This window comes from Leucopleurus acutus, assembly GCF_964270905.1.
Source record: "Leucopleurus acutus genome assembly, chromosome: 20".
Lineage (NCBI taxonomy): Eukaryota > Metazoa > Chordata > Mammalia > Artiodactyla > Delphinidae > Leucopleurus > Leucopleurus acutus.
Genome location: NC_139162.1, coordinates 54572791 through 54589349, shown reverse-complemented (window position 1 = coordinate 54589349; position 16559 = coordinate 54572791). Strand labels below are relative to the sequence as shown.

The 16559-nt window shown below is 45.6% G+C and overlaps 1 pseudogene across 1 annotated transcript; it reads right to left on the bottom strand.

Moving 5' to 3' along the window:
- Nucleotides 1–4948: 4948 nt before the first annotated feature.
- On the bottom strand, nt 4949–6059 carry LOC309977437 (L-lactate dehydrogenase A chain-like; annotated as a pseudogene). The gene is made up of 2 exons: nt 5807–6059; nt 4949–5639 (listed from the first exon to the last, which is right to left on the bottom strand). The product of its transcript is annotated as an L-lactate dehydrogenase A chain-like (transcript).
- Nucleotides 6060–16559: the final 10500 nt, after the last annotated feature.

The window sequence follows — 16559 nt, the reverse complement described above, 5'->3', positions numbered from 1 at the left end:
CACGAAAGACTAAAAATAATCAATACACAAGTACATTTCTGTTGAGGGTGACTGATACAGAGGCAGTAAAACCTGGGTAATTTCACAGAGGTTGTCGGAGGAAGGGGACATATCTCTGAAGTAACATGTGGAGGACAAAGGGCCTGAGCCATGGTGACTTAAAGGCCAACGGTAAGAACAGGAACTAAGATCTGAGACAGAACACGTGTTGGGGTTTGGGGACAGAAAAAAGGTGAATGTGTGCGGGGCAGAGTGAACCATGAGGAAACGGTCACTTCCCAAGATGAGGCTGGAGACACTGGCAGGGCCCTGAGCATGATACAGGGCTGTGTAGACACAGTGAGGAGACTGGACTTTGTCATAAAGACAAGTAACAGCCAGTGGAGATATGAGTGCCAGGACTGACTAAACTCTTCAAATTTAAACCTTCTGCAGAGAAATACATCTCACTATGGGCACTTTAACTCTGAGCCTATGTTCTTGCCTCCTTTCTAGGGTTTGTTTTACTTTTACATTCTGGGATGACTGTGACCCATTTAAATTTCTAAATACGACTAGACGCTCTCTTCAAAAATAATTGCCACACACAGCGGGTGGGAGTGGGAGGTGGGGAGGGATGATGGGAGAGTCAGATTGACATATACACACCATGATGTATAAAATATATAACTAATGAGAACATACTGTATAGCACAGGGAAGGCTACACAGTATGTTCTCAGTGCTCTGTGGTGACCCAAATGGGAAGGAAATCCAAAGAAGAGGGGATATGTATACATATGGCTGATTCACTTTGCGGTACAGCAGAATCCGACAGTCCAGCAATGTAAAGAAACTATACTCCAAATAAAAAGTGCTACTTATACTTTTTATTAAAACTTTATCCAGGGCTTCCCTGGTGGCGCAGTGGTTGAGAGTCCGCGTGCTGATGCAGGGGACACGGGTTCATGCCCTGGTCCGGGAGGATCCCACATGCCATGGAGCGGCTGGGCCCGTGAGCCATGGCCGCTGAGCCTGCGCGTCCAGAGCCTGTGCTCCGCAACGGGAGAGGCCACAGCAGTGAGAGGCCCGCGTACCGCAAAAAAAAAAAAAAAACTTTATCCATAAAATAAGACTGTAATGATATATACTAAAAGGTTAATACCATCTTTTTTGAGTGGGATTAGAAATGATTTCCATTTTCTTCTTTTTGTCTGTATTCTCACATAGGCTTGATATTATCTTTGCAATAAATTATACTCAAAGAAAAAGAACTGCCACACACAGACACACACCCAATTTCACCAATGAATTCAGGGGTTAAGTGTTGCTCAGACTGAGAATTTCTGGTCTAGTCTCTCATCTCTGTGTTACGAGTGGGCTCCCTGAGGCCCAGAGGGGACACATTGCGGAGAAGGTCTGAATTGACTGAACAGAATCAGGTGGAAATGAATTCTGAAAAGGTCACCTGAAGGGCCTCTTCCTTTCAAGAGGTACCATGTGCTGACAGTTTTTTCTTACCCAGTCCTCTACTCCCTGACAAGAAATGTAAGGGGGTGAAGGACAACTGTCTGAGTCAAGTCACTGCCCCATGGCTGAATAGGAACTGAATATGGAAGTCATCTTATGATTCAAATAATTACAAAATTCACAAACCTTACAGCCAGTTTTTCAATTCTGATCCTTGTCTATGTAAGTCAAACAAACAAAAATTACATTTACTAGATTTTAAAGCCAGAAATCAATATATCACGACTTAATTGTCCACATCCAAAGAACTCTCCACCCATCTGGACTCTGTTTCTCCCTTGTACCTGCACTACTACATCTTTACATTTCATTAGGTTTATCTGTCTGCCTATTCCTTTCTCTGTGGCCATCTTTTTCTTCCCTCTCTGTTTCCTCCCTCACACCAGTCCCGCCCCACTCTGCGACCTGTTTCCCCTCCTGTTGCTCTCTCCGCCCAACCTTTCTGACTGTCCTAAATATCCGTATCTTTCTTCATCTTTCTTCCCAATCTCGGCCCTCTCTCTCATCCCCTGGTTACGGCGTTTCCATCCCGGCCACAGTCCCTTCCGCCCCAATCTGTGGCACCACCAGGTGGCTGTACTTCCCATCGGCTCGCTCTTCCTCTGCTCTTCTAGTTCCTAGTTGTTCCTCTCTTCCTCTCCCAGAGCCACTTGGCTCTGAAGGCCAAGGTTCAAACTCCATTCTCTCCGGCCACTCTCTGCGTGAAGTGCCTCGCCACTGTATTGTCTTCCCTTCTACTGGTGATCCAGGGCCCCTCTTCCCACGCTGCAATGCCATGGGGTCTCCCCCATTCCCTCAACATCTCAGTTATTCCTACTTCTCTGTCAGTCGCTCCGTCTCTACTCCTCCCACTTCTCATCGCCCACGTGTTTCCAGAAATGGCGACAGAATAACATACTCGCCTACCGGAAAAGAGATATTTTCCAGCGGGTGGAATTCGGGAAGAAACAACACTGGGTATCACACGGCTGGCGCAGGTCACCTCCCCCTTCGCGGGGTGAGGGGAACGGCTGACTAGGAAGGGGAGGCCGGGGGAGCAGAAGTATTGGCCTTTGGAGACGCGAGGACAGAGGGGCGGGGAGGGAGGGAGGGGGTTTCAGGAGAGGGGCGGGCTCTCCAGAATCCCAGGACCGGGGAGAGGACGCGGCCTGTCCGGGAGCGGGGCGGCCGGCGCTGCCCTCCAGGGGCCGCGAGGGCGAGGCTGGGGGCGCGAATCCACCTCGCGGAAGAGGACGTTACGGGGTGGGTCTGGGGGGGTGGTCACTGAAAGTTTGAAGCAGGAAAACGGCGCTAAAGACCGTGTCTACGTGGACTGAAGGCCGTAAAGCGAAGGGCAGGGACCAGCCTCAAAGATATTTCAAGCCCAAAGGAAAACATACCCGACCTCTAACGGCGACGTCTGGATCTATTAGGTAGGAGGCCGGATGCTGGGATTTACAGTTCATAGTAACTCCGAAGCCAGTAGGTTGCAGTACGAGGAGCAGCGAAGCACAGATCTTCACTAGCGATGGGCAACTTACCTCTGTATCTTACCTCGTACCGTGACCTTCAAAACACGGCCCGTTTCCGGTTCCGCAGGTAACTACTAATTCGGGGAGAGAGGCGGAGCTCCCGGGGCGGGGCCTGGGTGGAGCGCTGTGTGCGAGGGGGGGGGCGAGGAGAGAGCCCAGATGCTGGGATGGCCAGAGGGCGGGGCTGGCAGCAGGGAGCAGGGCAGTCACTTTCATTAAAAACTAAGACGTTTCCTCTTAACTTAAAAACGGTTTAAATAAAAAGCTCCCCCACTCCGCCCCAAAACAGGTTGCTCTAAAGTCCCGTTAGTGAGGCTGAAGCAATTCAGAGCTCTGGAAACTTGGGTCTCCAAGTGGTAGCTGTGGGGCGGCGACTGGAGCCTGGAACATTTCCTGCAGTTAGAACTAATAAAAGCAATTCAGGAAACAAGAGCTGGACTTGTCTTTCTATTACAAACTAGAATGGCAGAATTACAAAACTCTGGGTAGTATGGGCTTTTTCACACTGAAAACTCTACAGAACATTCTGTTTCTATTCCCTGCTCACTCAGGAGGCCAAACTCAACGCTCTGCTCATTTCCAGACAATCAGGGACTAGACCTGAGGTCTGAGACTGGTGAACTAAGGCATGTGATAATTCAGGGCACTAACCGTTGCTATAAAAAGAGCAATAAATTGTAGTATTCTTTTTTAGGTAAATTTTTTGATTGTTTTGCTTCTTTTTGCCTTTTAAAACCTGCTTTCCCCCGGAGTATAATAGAGAAATACTTGAGATACATCACTATTCAGTAAAGGTGTACCACAGAATTCTCTGACTTAACGTATCTTGTGAAAAGATTAGGACAGTAAGTTTAGTTAGCATCCAGCACTTCATATAGATACAATAAAAAGAGAAAGAGAAACGTTGTATTTCTTTGATGAGAAGGCATTATTCTTTAAAATACTTCTCCTATTCTACACTTAATAATTTCCTTCAAATATCTTTGAGAAAAACTTCTTTATATCATAGTACACTTAAGTCAAACATAACTAAAAATAATTTAATTGTAATTAGATTTTTATTTTGAAACTGTAACATATTTTAGCTGTTTCTTTTTTTTAATATTTATTTTTTAAACCTTACTTTATTTTTGGTTGTATTGCATCTTCATGGCTGCACACGGGCTTCCTCTAGCTGATGCAAGCAGGGGCTACTCTTCGTTGAGATGTGCAGGCTTCTCATTGCAGTGGCTTCTCTTGTTGTGGAGCACAGGCTCTAGGCACACAGGCTCAGTAGTTGTGGCTGACGGGCTCTAGAATGCAGGCTCAGTAGTTGTGTCTCGCAGGCTCTAGAGCGCAGGCTCAGTAGTTGTGGCACATGGGCTTAGCTGCTCAGTGGCATGTGAGATCTTCCCAGACCAGGGATCAAACCTGTGTCTCCTGCATTGGCAGGCGGATTCTTTTTTTTTTTTTCCCACTGTTCAAGGTTTATTTATTGTTTTAGTTGGTATAACACTTAGATAGTTGGCTGCATTATTTATGTAGATTTTTCTTTTTTACATTACATGGCAGTGTATACTATTCTGATACATATAGTACATAAAATAAGATTCTTTAGAACAGTTATGCACAAGACATACAATACTGGATTTATAATCAATCCCAGAATGTGATTAATTGGAGAAAAAAAGTTGGATTAGGCATCTTGGCTAAAGGAACCACAAGTTATATAACACGAGTTAAATACACATCTGGTTTGAAGGGCAACTGCAGCATCTGCAACACTGTCAGTGGTACCACTTGAGGAAGTAGAACTATTTTGCACGAACCAATTTAGGAACACACAGGATGAGTGCCATGGAGCATCAGGATACAGCTGCAGGGTTTTATGAACCATTCCTATTGCTAATGTTAGGAAACTGATTTTTTCCTAGGCTGTCTTAACATTACTGCTTTAGTCACAGATCAGATATAAAGGACAATATGCACAACCTTCAACTAAAATCCTGTTGTAGCCTAGACAGTGAAGTGGTATATTAGACTTTAAAACTGCAGCTCTTTCTGGATCCCCCAAAGCGTATCTGCACTCTTCTTCAAACAGGCCTGTTCCTCAGGAGTCAGAGTCACTTTCACAACATCCGAGATTCCATTCTGTCCCAAGATGCAAGGAACACTAAGGAACACATCCTCTTTTATTCCATAGAAACCCTTAATCATGGTGGGAATCGGATGTACCCGCCTAAGATTCTTCATTATACTTTCTGCCAAATCTGCCACAGACAGTCCAATGGGCCAGGATGTGTATGTAGCCTGTCAGTCTGATCACCTCAAAAGCACTGTCAGCCACCTGTTTGTGAACTGCCTTCCACTGTTCCTTATCTGCATCAGTGCCTAATTCGGGGTGCAGATTCTTCAGGGAGACACCAGCAACATTCACTCCACTCCATACAGGCACACTAGAGTCTCCATGCTCCCCAAGGATCCACCCATGACAGCTTAATGGGTGAATTCCCAGCCTTTCCCCCATGAGGTAACAGAACCGGGCTGAATCCAAATTGCAACCGCTTCCAATAACACGGTTTTTGGGAAAGCTGCTTATCTTCCAAGCTGCATAGGTCAAGGTATCCATTGGATTGGAAACAACAAGCAACTTGCAGTTTGGGCTGTATTTTACAATATTAGGAATGATGAATTTAAAGATGTTCACGTTACACTGGACCAAATTAAGACGGCTTTCTCCCTCTTGCTGGCATGCCCCAGCTGTGATAATAACCAGCCCGGAGTTTTATTATAGTCTTTGCCAGAGACGATTTCTGGTGTTCTAAGGAAAAAGCTGCCATGTTGGAGATCCATCATCTCTCCCTTCAGTTTGTCTTCTATGACATCAACAAGAGCAATTTCATCTGCCAAGTCCTTCATTAAGATACTGATGGCACAGGCCATGCCAACAGCACCAACACCAACCACTGTAATCTTATTCTGGGGGACATGTTCTTCCTTAATAAGATTCTGAATCAGCTGATCCTTGAGAGTTGCCATATTGGACTTAGAACCGAAAGGAATCAGGAGTGCACGTCGGGTGGGCTGGACTCGGAATTGGCGGTAGCTGCTCGGGTACTCCGAGTGGGGAGCGGGAGGGGCCTTAAATAGAACCGCGAGGCTGACGTCAGGGGGGAGCCGGGCGGACGTGAGGGAACCCGCCGGCAGGCGGATTCTTAACCACTGTGCCACCAGGGAAGCCCTAATATTGATTGTCCGATTGATTGATTTGGTTGTGCCAGCTCTTTAGTTGCAGCAACTCCTTAGTTGCGGCTTGCAGGCTCCTTAGTTGTGGCATGCAAACTCTTAGTTGAGGCATATATGTGGGGTCTAGTTCCCTGAGCAGGGATCGAACCTGGGCCGCCTGCATTGGAAGCGCAGAGTATTAACCACTCTGCCACCAAGGAAGTCCCTAGGTCTTTGTTTCTATTTCTAAAAGTTCTGTTATGTGTGGATGAGAAAGCCTGTAAAGTATACAGTCTTCAGAGGAAATTAAGATTAGTTTCATCTAAAGACTAATCATTTTTACAATGTTTTAAGGGCATTTTATAGGGAGATATATTCTCTTTAATACAAACCCTAAAGAAATTAAAACTAGGTTATCAGCTATGCAAAAACTTCAGTTTCAACCCTCGATATATTTATGGAAATAACTGTTTGATAACACCTACAATGTATGTTTTATTACACGCTTACATGATATTTACATAGGGAAATAACCTAATTACAATATTTTCAGGTAAACGAATAACCTGCCACAATTCACCCTTGTGAAACAGATCATTTGAGTAAATACTTTGAATTACAGACTTTTTTTTTTTTTTTTTTTTTTGCGGTACGCGGGCCTCTCACTGTTGTGGCCTCTCCCGCTGCGGAGCACAGGCTCCGGACACGCAGGCCCAGCGGCCATGGCTCACGGGCCCAGCCACTCCGCGGCATGTGGGATCCTCCCGGACCGGGGCACGAACCCGCGTCCCCTGCATCGGCAGGCAGACTCCCAACCACTGCGCCACTAGGGAAGCCCCCAGACTACATTTTTAATTTGAAAATCGCCACCACCCAGAAAGCAAATCTAAAATCACAGATGATGGCCAGGAGAGGCTGGGTAAAGTACTCCATAATGCGGTGATCTCAGCATTTATTTGGTGTAGGCAACTGGCCAACAGGGATCTCGATCTGACTCGAGCCTTTCCCCTGACAACACATCCTATGGAACAGCCCACAGAGTCACAGCAAGTTTAAGTTCCTGTTATGACTGACTCCCCCAACTGCCCTTGTGATAACCATTTTCCCCTGTCACCTAAGGCTTTCGCCTGGTTCTTCTTTGGATGAGACGCTTCCAACAAGGAAGCCTACCAATTCCTGTTTTTTTGGTTTGCACTGACAAAGGCAGCCTGACTCAAGAAGCCACAACGTTTCATCCATGGACCCTAATGAAGGTACATGCCTCAGGGCATGCCCCATGCTCTCTGCCTGCACCCTTCCTTGAATTCTGACGTGCTCCCTCCAGCTGTATCTTGGACCTCCTCCAGGACCTGTGAGTAATAAACACCTCCATTTCACATTCCCTTGCAGTCTTTTACTGAGTTGCGGCTCAACCATCGGTATGAAGAGGCTCTCGTTAACAAATGCTAAATTTAAAAAGTCACAAGAGGGATATTAGACAATTCTATCAAATGTATGAAGAATAATGAACAGTAATTCTATACAATTATATTGTTCCTTGTTCTCTGTCGTGTGTGTGTGTGTGTGTGTGTGTGTGTACACTCGAAGGTTTCACACAGGTAGGGAGAGGACAGTAGAGGAACCAGCACTGGCCTGGCAGTAAGAAAGTAGCAGCTACAGCTTCCCAAGGATGTGCCTCTGTACTACTGATCACTGTAGTGTTGCTGGCCCTCTGATTTTTGGAATAAATTTTCCCTACACCCAAGAAGTTACTGGCCTCCCTCAAATTGTGTCCACTGACACATACCTACCAGAATCTATCTAATGAAAACATACTGCCATTTGAAGTTTATACTCATGATTTCCTTTCAGGATTCAAATGAACTTACAAACTCTCATGGGGTCCAACACAGCCTCCATACAACCCATAATGATCCACTCCATCCTGCTAGAAAATACCAGAAAACATTCCAGACTCTAAGAAATCATGCCTGAGGAAAAAATACATATGAAGACACCTAAGGAAACACTACATGCAAAACACCATATTTTCATTCCTAGTGACCACAGACCAAACACTGTCATCTCCAAAAACTACATAAAAGAGATGTATCCAGTGATGAACATGCCACAGAGAGACCCCACCATTTCCCAAGGAAACACTCCAAATTCTCTCTTTCTTACCTTTTGTATCAGTGCATCTGAAACTTTATTTGCAACACAAAATACTAAAAAATGCAAAAGGTAACCCGCAAAATGATGTCTGAACTTTTCCCTATATTACTCTAAAAATAGCACAGTGATCCCCCCCCCATGCCCACCCCTGGACAAGGAAGGATTTATTACTTGCAGCAATTAATAACGACACCAGAGTTCTTTCCCAAAGCAGTGCCCCTGTGCAATGATCCTTGATCTCCCAAAAGACCGACACAAGTCACTTGTGGAGTAGATGCTGTAGGGCACCCTCTAGCTCCATTGCCTGAGGACAAGGCACCCATCCTCCTGCACTGAAGGATTCCTGCAGGCTCAGCTCAGGGAACACATCTAACATTGGAGAAAAAATGTTTTTCTCTGCCTAAATCCACTGCCTTCTTTCTTCCCGAGGTATGACCATGAAATATCCGAATAAACAAACGCACGTAAACTTCAGTGTCAGCAGCTATGTGCCAGGGAACCTGAGCTAAGACACTACGGCACCTCAAACCATGCAACGCCCCCCACAACTACCCATAAACCCAATTCCAGGTGCTCCAGCCAGAAGTGAGACACCCTTCGCCAACAGCTCCACACACCCTTTGAGCCCACAAGGGACAGGTGCACACATCTTGATGCCCCGACTTGCGGCCATGTCTCTGCTGCAGAGCCCTACAGGCTTCCCTCCGATTTCCCCAATTTTCTACCTGTTCCCAAAGCACTCATGGGCAAACAAGGCTGAAAGACACAAGGACCTCCCAGTAAAGCCATCATAACAGGAATACACACAAAGTGCCACCTAAAGGACACTGGCCATTCAGGATGAAGGTTAAGAAGTCGGCCCTCCTGGGAGAACTGACCCGCAACTGGGGTTGTTATGAAGTCCAGTGACAAAGGCATTTGAGTATAGTGAGGAAATCTCCAAGACAGACGGTTCCCAGGGTTTTTATCTCCTGTTCTCCCCACTCACAGGTAATTACAAGATACCCTAGCTCATTGAGGGGGGCCTCCTACATGCCCCCTTAGGTTCCCAACATCTGCAGCCTTAGCACAGGGAAATCACTATCGCTGACGCTGTGTAGATGATCTGCCGGAAGGCAAAGCTCCTGTCCAAGGTGGTGACTGGTCCCTGGATGTGCACACCTGGAACACCTGGGGGCTACAGTAAAGCACTGACAGAGCACACTAAACATGGGGACAACTCAGGACACTGCATGAGGACACCAGTTCTGTAGGGCTTTTTAGGACTGCCTACATCTTTTCCTCCCATCCTGGGAGGAAGAGAAACACGGTGCACCCTTCAACGAATGGAAAAGGGGAGACTCCAAATGACCAATGGAGAAAGGCATTTCTGATGAGGGGGGTTGATACAGGGGCAATACACTCTGGTGAATGTGACAGAGACTGGCTGGAGGGGATGGTGGGGACCTCTCAGAACCTAGAACTGAAGGAGGACAAAGGGCCTGAGCCATGGTAACTTAAAGGCAAAAGGTTAAAACAGGAACTAAGATCTGACACAGAAAAGGCACCCCAGGAAGGACCCTGAGTCAGACCAAAAATGGAGCAAGCCAGATGACTGGCCAGAGACAACCCGGAAACTAACCCCATGACCATCAACCTGAGACTGAGAGCCACATGACAGAGCCGTCCTCCTGGGGTCCCTTACCCTGCTGCTCTTCACTCAGGCACCCCTTCCCAACAAAGTCTTTCACTTTCTCAGTACGTGTGTCTCCTCAGACAATTCGTTTCCGAGTGTTAGACAAGGGCCCACTCTTGGGTCCTGGAAGGGGTCTTCCTTCCTGCATCAAAAGTATGAACGCTACACATGCACATTTTTACCAAGTGGGTTGAACACACTAAAATTAATCCAGAATTACAGTGGCCATTATGACTATCATTCCATCTCCCAACACTCGTTTTCCTTAAGACTGAAGTTCTAAAATTAAACAAGACGAATGGTATATTTATTTTCATGGCTACCTGGAAGTTTCCAAACAGGAACAAAATTCTAAAATTGCCTCTTTGCGAAACACTTTCTGAACTGACCAAACCAACCAAAAAGCTAGAAATGAACAAAATAGCTTCTGAAGCCTTATGCTGTGAGTGTTTTCCTCCCCCAACTTGACAACTTGTGTGTTTTCTCAGAACCCTTTGTTTCAGACTCCACCATACAACAGTGGGAACCTTAGCAGGGCAGGAAGGATTCAGCACAGTAAACTCTTACACAGAGACCAGCAAGGCAGTTTTCCCACACTTTCCTTCAAGTCACTGTGGTCTCTGGTGAGACCCTCAGCTGGACCCGACAATCCCCTCCAGGTCACAGACCAGCCCTGATCCATCCCCACACAGAGCAGAGTCCCCTCACCCTCAGCCCAGATCTCAGCCCTCAGGAACGGGGGGACTCAGTCATGATGCTCAATGGTACATACAGATTAGAACACACGGGAGATCCTTAATATTATTTATTAAAGTTGGGCCCCACCCTGATAATACGAAAGAGGATCTCTGGTCAGGGGGCACACATGTATTTACAAAATGCCTCATCCATCTTACGTGAAGACTGCATTGAGCACCACTGACGGACAAACTGATAATGAAAATGTGGTGTATATATATAGAATGCAATATTGCTCAGAAATGTTGCCATTTGCAACAACACAGATGGCTCTAGAACGTACTACACTAAGTGAAAAAAGTCAGACAAAAACAAGTACCACACGGTTTCACTTACATATGGCATTAAAAAAAAAAAGTGGAATACAGTGAAGAGAGACTGGTAGAACAAACATATGATTTTGAGAAAGGGGTAAAGGGGTGAGATAAGAGGGGCATATTTCAGGGACTTCCCTGGTGGTTCAGTGGCTAAGACTCCATGCTTCCACTGCAGGGGGTTCGGTTTAGATCTCTGGTCAGGGAACTAAGATCCTACATGCCAGGTGGTACGGCCAAAAGAAAAAAAAAAAGTTAAGAGGATCACATTTAAAACTGCACAATAGATAGGTCACAGTGATGTAATATACAGCATAAAGAATATGGTCAATAACGTCATAATAATTTTGTTTGGGGACAAGATGGCTACTAGACTCATTGTGGTGATCATTTCATAATGTATACAAATATTAAAACAGCGTATAGTGCACCTGAAACATTATATTGTACCTCACCTATATTCCAATTAAAAATAAAAAGAGGGATTCCCTGGTGGCGCAGTGGTTGAGAGTCCGCCTGCCGATGCAGGGGACGCGGGTTCGTGCCCCGGTCCGGGAAGATCCCACATGCCGCGGAGCGGCTGGGCCCGTGAGCCATGGCCGCTGAGCCCGTGCGTCCGGAGCCTGTGCTCCACAACGGGAGAGGCCACAACAGTGAGAGGCCCGCGTACCGCAAAAATAAAATAAAATAAAATAAAAAAATAAATAAATAAGAAGAGAGGGAATTCCCTGGCAGTCTAGTGGTTAGGACTCAGCGCTTTCACTGCTGAGGGCCCGGGTTCAATACCCGGTTGGGGAACTAAGATCCCACAGGCCATGCAGTATGGCCAAAAAAAAACAAAAAAAAAATTTTTTTAAATAAAAACAAACTCCATTGTGGAGAGATACCATATAAAACTAATGTGTGCGGCAAAGCCAGGAACCAGGGCTCATACCTCACTTGGTATCAGAATATACATTTTTGAGAAAAAAACACACAAATATATGGCAAAGCTGATCCAAATTTTAAGCCTTCTGGAACATAATAGAATTCTTTCCAGAAATCTGACAAATGTAATGAGTGTGATCAACTTTGTAAACAATACACAGCTTTGTGGTCATGGAAGTATCATATAATATGGAAACGGTACAAGTGAGTCAGGGCCTTTCAGCGATTACCTCAGCATACGCCACGAAGAATTCATACTAGAAAGAAATGACAAATGTAATGGAGATAAATGTTCAAACAATGCTCTCAATGGACTTAACGCTAAGAAAGTTTACACTCAGGGGAACTACGTTCATTACTTAAGAAGATCAACCAGGATCAGATAAGACTCGGTGCTTTCACTGCCATGGCCTGGGTTCAATCCCTGGTCGGGGAACTAAGATCCTGCCAGCAGCATGGAACAACAGGAAGAAAAAAAAAAGGCTACTTAAAAAAAATAATAAAACTAGAGACTGTAGTACAGAGTGAAGTCACAAAGAGAAAAACAAATACCGTGTATTAACGCATATATGTGGAACCTAGAAAAATGGTACAGATGAACCGGTTTGCAGGACAGAGATAGAGACACAGATGTAGAGAACAAATGTATGGACACCAAGGGGGGAAAGTGGCGGGGGGAGGGTGGTGGTGGTGTGATGAATTGGGAGATCGCAATTGATATGTATACACTAATATGTATAAAATGGACAACTAATAAGAACCTGCTGTATAAAAAAAAAACCTCACGAGATGGTGTCTATCAATGAAGCAAGGATACCTGTGGAAAAGTCTAATTATCTGCATATTATTAAATGTTTTTATTCAATTATTTGAAGTTTCTTGAAAACGGTGTATTCTTATTAACGACCTATAACCTGAAGTTTGAAATCTGCTGTTATTCTTTCGTTACTCGCTATTCTTTTATCACCATGATGGTTTTAGGGAAGGGATGGGTAAGATGAAAGGACCTACTTCATTAGGTGGGATTTATTCATATCCAGATTACTGTGAAAAACTAGGACACTCACTTTAAGGTGCAATGTTATAAATAAACTTGACAGCATGGGGAGGGGCAGAGTATAGATATAAAACTATTATCTAAAATATAGTGCTTTTTGCGGTCATTGCCCCTTCTCTAGATTTGCTATGACTGAGGGCTATTGTTGATGATTATAGGAAAGGGTTACCCTACCAGATGATCGTGAAACACAGTACAACTGGACATTGAGAGAATGAAGTTTTCATATGAGTATCACGATGGCAGAAAAAATGGAGGGGAACAATGGTCTTCTGTCCTCTTAAAAGGGAACAGCTGTTGTATATCATTCATTCATTCATTTGCTGTACACGGGCCTCTCACTGTTGTGGCCCCTCCCGTTGTGGAGCACAGGCTCCGGACGCGCAGGCTCAGCGGCCATGGCTCACGGGCCCAGCCGCTCCGCGGCATGTGGGATCTTCCCGGACCGGGGCACGAACCCGCGTCCCCTGCATCGGCAGGCGGACTCTCAACCACTGCGCCACCAGGGAAGCCCTGTATATCATTTATTAATGAAAATTAGTATTATTTCTAAACACTGAAGACATGGTGTTACAGAAGATAGTTTAATGAAAGGAACTAGAGTAAAGCATGCTTGTGAGGGATTCAAAAATTAATGTAATGTAATCTTTCCTTTATAATCCTGAATGAGTCATAAGCTTTCTATTGACCCCAGAGTAACCCCCCTCTTTGGGGCACTTCATAATACGTCGTTAGGCTCTCTAGGTTGAGGGGCATCTAAACAATTTCTTTCCATGCTATATGTAAAACGACATTCAACTTTGGAAATACATATTCATAATCTGCATTTGACTTATGAACTCCAAAGTGTATCCCTGATTGTTTCTGGGACTACTATGAAAATACCAAGTCGGTGAAACTTCAGATTCACGCTCCCTACAAACTGCCTCTCCCTACCTGAATATACACAAGATTATATTTTTACATGCCTTTTGTAGTGCCGAAGTTAGACCCATGGTTTGCGTATCTACGTGAAATGAAAACAGAAATATAGTAAAGCATATGAAACGGTGAGGAAATAAAAGAACACTTCATAAACAAGGATTAAAAGGGCACAATCTGGGCTTCCCTGGTGGCGCAGTGGTTGACAGTCCGCCCGCCGATGCGGGGGACGCGGGTACATGCCCCGGTCTGTGAAGATCCCACATGCCGCGGAGCGGCTGGGCCCGTGAGCCATGGCCGCTGCGCCTGCGCGTCCGGAGCCTGTGCTCCGCAATGGGAGAGGCCACAGCAGTGAGAGGCCCGCGTACCGCAAAACAAACAAACAAACAAAAAAAAGGGCACAATCTATCTTTTGTGTTGCAGTGCTCAGAGAAATAACCCGAAAAGATCAAGGTTCGTGAGTTTCCTCTAAGAATGAACATACACAGTGGGATTTATAAACTATAAATTTCACGTATGCACTCTCCAATATATTTGCTGGGGGTTTTTTTAGGATTTTTTAAAAGGGTATTTTTTTTTTTAAATACATTTATTTATTTATTTTTGACTGCGTTGGGTCTTCGTTGCTGCGTGCGGGCTTCTCATTGCGGTGGCTTCTCTTGTTGTGGAGCATGGGCTCTAGGCATGCAGGCTTCAGTAGTTGTGGTGCACAGGCTTAGTAGTTGTGGCTCGCAGGCTTTAGAGCATAGGCTCAGTAGTTGGGGCGCACAGGATTAGTTGCTCTGCAGAACTGGGATGTCCCTGGACCAGGGCTTGAACCCATGTCCCGTGAACTGGCAGGCAAATTCCTACCCACTGCGCCACCAGGGAAGCCCTATTTGTTGTTAATTACTTTTGCTTTTTTTTTAAATTAATGAATTTATTTATTTATTTTTGGCTGCGTTGGGTCTTCGTTGCTGCGTGGCTTTCTCTAGTCTCTGAGTGGGGGCTACTCTTTGTTGCGGTGCCCAGGCTTCTCATTGCGGGGTTTCTCTTGTTGCAGAGCTCTGGCTCTAGGCACGCAGGCTTCAGTAGTTGAGGCTCGTGGGCTCTAGACCGCTGGCTCATGGTTGTGGCTCACGGGCTTAGTCGCTCCGCGGCAGGTGGGATCTTCCCAGATCAGGGCTCGAACCCATGTCCCCTGAACTGGCAGGCAAATTCTTAACCACTGCGCCACCAAGGAAGCCCTATTTGTCGCTAATTACTTTTGCTTTTTTTCTTTTAATTAATGAATTTATTTATTTATTTTTGGCTGCGATGGGTCTTCATCGCTGCGTGGCTTTCTCTAGTCTCTGAGTGGGGGCTACTCTTTGTTGCAGTGCCCAGGCTTCTCATTGCGGTGGCTTCTCTTGTTGCAGAGCTCCGGCTCTAGGCACGCAGGCTTCAGTAGTTGAGGCTCGTGGGCTCTAGAGCGCAGGCGCAGTGGTTGTGGCTCACGGGCTTAGTTACTCCGCGTCAGATGGGATCTTCCCGGGCCAGGGCTCGAACCCATGTCCCCTGCATTGGCAGGCGGATTCTTAACCACTGCGCCACCAGGGAAGTCCCTGCACTTTTGCCTTCTCTGCTGGAAAAAGATGGAACCCCACACAAAGTTTAGTTTGGAGGGCTTTCTGTGGAGACCAGGGTGGACCAAGTTGTTCCCAAAATGGCTAGAGAAAGCAGAGCAGAGAATGGTGATGTTCTTGCGTTACGGTGGATACAAGACTGGGCTGTGGTGATGGTACTTGCTTGTGGTGTGAACCTACAAGTCCTGCCAAGGGATGGAGCGCTCAGGCTTTATTATCAGCCTGCCCTGATAACATGGGCAGAAGAGGAAGAGCTTGTACCGAGTCATAAGGTGTCTGTAGTCAGACCTCAAAAATGGAGTCAGACTCACAATGTTTTGGATTCATTTTGTACTTCTACTTCCTGAACAAGAGCAAGCATAAATCTATGTTGATTTAAGGCATTTAGTTTGTGGTAAGTTGTTACAGCAGAAATAGAAATTTTAAAGAAACGATGTAAATGGAAAATCAAAAGAATCTACAGGGCTTCCCTGGTGGTGCAGTGGTTGAGAGTCCGCCTGCCAATGCAGGGGATACGGGTTCGTGCCCCGGTCCAGGAAGATCCCACATGCCGTGGAGTGGCTGGGCCCGTGAGCCATGGCCGCTGAGCTTGCACGTCCGGAGCCTGTGCTCCGCAACGGGAGAGGGCACAACAGTGAGAGGCCCGCGTACCACAAAAAAAAAAAAAAAGAAGAATCTACAGAAATTTCTAGAAAGAGTATATGATGCAAGGTGTCACGATACAAGTACACCATGCAGAAATTTATTGAAATTTTATATAGTAGCAATTTACAAATGAATACTGAAATTAAAAATGTAGTATCTTCTTTAAATGCTCAGAAAAGTAAAACTGGAAGAAAAATGTGTAAATCTAACAAAACATGGACTTTTATATGAAAAACTACAGTGGTCTGAAAGAAATCAAAGATGACATTTAATTTAAGTCATTTTAGAGAAACACACCACA